Genomic DNA, 4,487 nt, shown 5'->3' with positions numbered 1-4,487 from the left:
GTGTTGAAAGGGTGAAGATGGAGGAAATGAAAGAGAAGAGAATGCATGTGGCGGGTCGGGGTTTTTAGAGAAGGGTTTTAGGACAGATTCTGTGCATGAAGCCTAGTTTATTTATTTTTTAATGGGTTAGTTTGATTCCATTTTTTTTTTTTTGGGTTACAAAAAGTGTCGGACTCTGATATAAAAGGGTAAAGGGTCAAATTTCCTGTTGAACTATATGGAATAAATTTGTCATCCGTTAATAGTTAGGGACAAATATGTCCTCGATGTTACTAGTTAGGGTCAAATATGCCCTCATTGTTATTAGCTAGTTGGGGTCAAATTCGCCCTTGATCTATGCAAAAGGGAATAATTTAGCCCTTATTTTTAAATTGTGGAAAATTAATATCTATAGATGCCACATAGCTTTTAGTGGCGCGGAGAGAAAAGAGGAATTAAAAAAATTATATAGCTACATAGCTTTCGCACCAATTTGACGCTTTCTAACTTGTCTGGAAGCCTATACAAGATTTAAAGTCAAATTAACTGCTTATTTCCATTTGTAGCAATTTATGTCATACACTTTTCTTTTTAGTCAATCTAAAAAAGAATAATACGTTTCTATAGTTAAAAATAATTTAACTTAAAATTCTATGTTTACTCTTAATGAAATTATTTATAACTATACAAATATTTATAATCTTTTAGACCACATGTGTCAAAAGTTTTTTTTTCTTTCTTAAACTCATGACTAATCAAATTATATCAGATAAATTAGGACGGCCAGGGTACTTTATTTTGACAACCCATTATATCCAGCTTTCACACGTTTTGTACTTTTATTAGCCAGTCAAATTGTTAGGAATAATGCTATACTCATCATTATATTCCTTGTCGACTGCATGCTCTTGCGCATTACGTGGAACCGACCAAGTTTGAGCACATTGTAAGTAGTAACCTTCACTAGAAATAGTAATGTTAACCCAATAATTCAAAAGTTGACGAATGTTTTCAGAACTTCAGAAACCATAGGAACCTATGTGTGGTTAGAATAAACGTTAGTGGACATGTGTATAATTATCCAAACTACAAAATTTAAGTGAACGACCTTATCCCACGCGTTTCCTTTTATTCCTCACAACTTGTAATAATAGTTCAAACACAAAATTCACAACTCCCTCGTACTCCTCCCAACACAGCTATGGAGACAAAAGCAGAACTAGTTTTCATTCCATCACCGGGATTGGGTCACGTTGCATCCGCTGTCGAAATATCCAAGCTCATTCTCGACACAGATGAACGTCTTTGTATTTCTCTCCTCATTATGAAACATCCCGCTGATTTCGGGGTTCAACCTTATCTCCAATCACTCCCTTCTCCTCCCCGTTTGCATTTCGTCGATATTTCAATAGACCCGAAAATAGCTACTGAACTCTTGTCTAACAAGGATAGGTTCTTGTATGATTTCATCGATGGTCATAAATCAAAGGTAAGTGAATTTGTTCGTAACAACATTACTAGTACTACTCGACTTGCTGGCTTTGTTCTTGACATGTTTTGCATATCCATGATTGACGTGGCTAATGAGTTTGGTGTTCCTAGTTACATTTTCTTTACTTCCGGTACTGCTTTTCTTGCATTGTCCCTTCATTTTGAAGCTCTGAGGAATGACGAAGACGCTACCTCCAAGTATGACTATTCTGAGTCTAATGAGGAGTTGTCCATTCTTGGTTTTAAAAATCCGTATCCTGCTAAAATTTTGCCTAGGCCAGCTAAATCTGTTACGCCTAGCTCGATTTTGTACTTCGAGGGCATTCGTCGTTTCAAAGAGACGAAAGGTATCATAATCAATACCTTTGCTGAGCTTGAACCTTTTGCTCTTCAGTCACTAAAAGATGCTAAAATTGCTCCTCCAATTTACCCGATTCGTCCTGTAGTCAGTTCAGAAAAAGAGGAAACAGAAAATATCGTGAAGTGGTTGGATGAGCAGCCAAATTCATCTGTGATTTTCTTGTGCTTTGGAACCTTGGGAAGTTTTGAACCTGATCAGGTAAAAGAAATAGCAATTGCATTAGAGCGGAGTGGCCACCGGTTTTTGTGGTCCTTAAGGCGGCCTCCACCAAAGGGGAAAGTAGAGATGCCAAGCAATTATGACAACTCCGAGGAAATACTGCCAGAAGGGTTCTTGGATAGGACAAAAGGAGTTGGGAAGGTGGTAGGATGGACCCCGCAAGTGACTGTACTTTCACATCCTGCGGTGGGAGGATTCGTGTCACATTGTGGATGGAATTCGACAGTGAAGAGTGTGTGTTGTGGGGTGCCAATTGCTGCTTGGCCCTTGTATGCTGAACAACAGATGAACGCGTTTTTGTTGGTTAAAGAATTGGGATTGGCAGTGGAGATTCGGATGGATTATGTTAAGGACTTCGAGGGGAAAATCCGGTTGATATTGTTAGTGCTGAGGAAATTGAAGGCGCGATAAGGAAGCTTATGGTGGACGGTGAAGAGAATGAAGTGAGGAAAAGGATGAAGGAAATGCAAGAGGAGCAAAATAGCTATGGTAGAAGGCGGATCATCTTATACCTCTTTGCGACTTCTAATTGAGGATTTCATCAGCAACATTTCCTGAAGATTCTCGATCTCCAAGTGTCAATAGAATTGGGAGTATTTCTGAACAAAACTTTTAAATGCATTATCAAAGGCACAAAAATGTTAAGCTTCTCCGCGAATGTGCCATCTTATATGATAGTGCCCAAGTGCACACCTCACATCAGTAAAAAAAAAAAAAGAAAAAAAAAAAAAGAAGAACCTCATCTTGACAAAAGATTAATTGCTCATCAATTAAGGATATATCATTTTGGGTGTTACTGATAGATCCAAATTCTGTAAACTCATGGTAATCAAATAATGCTTGTGACACAATATTAAAAACATCCCACATTTCATTATTAAAAGTCCAACTATTCCTAACTTTCCAAATAAACCATATGTACAGATAAATTCAAAAGGTTCATAGACTCTAGAAATTGCTTAACATTCAAAGAAAGATCATACCACCAACTAGCAAAATTATTAACTCTATCGATATTAGGCTATAAAACAGGACTCATTTTCCAGATAGCTAGAGATCTAGGGTAGTGAAAGAACATATGTTCAACTGTTTCTTCTTCCATCCCACATACCCTACATGCCGCATCTTGTAGCCTTAGCCTCTTTGCTAGGACACTTTTAACCGGTAAGGCATCCGACAAACACTTCCTCACAAAATGCTTTAACTTGTTCTTAATTTTCATTTTCCACACACTCAACCAAATTGTTTTCGGAAAAGACTGGTTACTCGATTCAATTCTATCATTTCTCCTTTCATGAGCTTCCAATAAAGATTTTGCTAAGGGATAGCTTGAACGCACCTCATAACACCCAGATTGTGTAAAGTGCCATAACAATCTATCAATCTGCCTGACCTAGACAAAGGAATATAAAGAATAGCTTTAGTGTCACCCTCGCAGAATAAGCCACTAAGCATATATAATTTCCATGTTGAGCTCTCACTATCAATCAAGTCAAAAACCTTTAAATCCCTGTCACTATCACCATGAATTGTAACAGGGTAAAAGTTATCATCTTTAGGTAGCCATGGTGTAACGACCCGTTTGGTCGTTGTAGTCTTTTCGTTACTTTTGACCCTTCACCAAGCTTGTTAGCTCACATTTTACTCGAGGGGACCATTGACAAACTTCCCGAGGTATTTGGATATAATTTGGGTGACTTTTGGGAAATTTGGGCTTAAAGCGAAAAAGACTTGACTTGAAGTTGACTTTTGGGTAAACAGATTTTTTTCGGAAATCCGTCAATTTCGAGAGGTCCAGATGGTCTTTTAGAACTTGTTCGTATATTTGGTTCAGTAACCAATGCACTCGGGTACATTTTGAGACTTGGGCTGGGAAGTTGGATTTGAGGTATCAAGGGTTGACTCGGTCAAGGAGACCTTCGTTAGGAATTCCGAGGCCACGAGTGCGTTCGTTGCATATTTTTATGTATGTATGCATATATGGTATGTGAGCAGATGGCCTCGCGTGATAGTCAAGATTTCGGGTTGAGATTGTGAAACTTGGGAATTCTGGTGTCTGGTGCCCGCTATGGCGGCACCAGCACCGCGGCAGCGGTACCGCTTTAGCAGTCACCCTGCCGCTGTAGCGGCTTAAGTAAATTGGGCCAGGATCACAGAAGCGGTGCCGCTGAAGCTATATAGTGGTCGCCGAAGCGGGTGACGGCCAGTTAATTTCATTAAATGAGTGTTAAAAGCCCTAAGTTCCTCATTCATTACTATTCCAAAAACTGAGTTATTGGGAGCATTTCAAGGCATTTCTTAGGGGGAAATCTTGGTGGTAAGTCCCTTTACTTTCCTTTCGATTCCATGGTTACATTATCACCTTAGGATTCCATTATCATGCTAGTTCACTAAGAGTTTAAGAATTAAAAGAGGGTTCAATGAGTTCTTCTTTCTA

The 4,487-nt window shown here is 38.7% G+C and overlaps 1 pseudogene; it reads left to right on the top strand.

The window, feature by feature from the left end:
- Positions 1–977: 977 nt before the first annotated feature.
- On the top strand, positions 978–2,912 carry LOC132619223 (anthocyanidin 3-O-glucosyltransferase 2-like; annotated as a pseudogene).
- The last annotated feature ends 1,575 nt before the right edge of the window (positions 2,913–4,487 follow it).

This window comes from Lycium barbarum, chromosome 11, assembly GCF_019175385.1.
Source record: "Lycium barbarum isolate Lr01 chromosome 11, ASM1917538v2, whole genome shotgun sequence".
Lineage (NCBI taxonomy): Eukaryota > Viridiplantae > Streptophyta > Magnoliopsida > Solanales > Solanaceae > Lycium > Lycium barbarum.
This window is presented reverse-complemented; position numbering and strand designations above follow the sequence as displayed.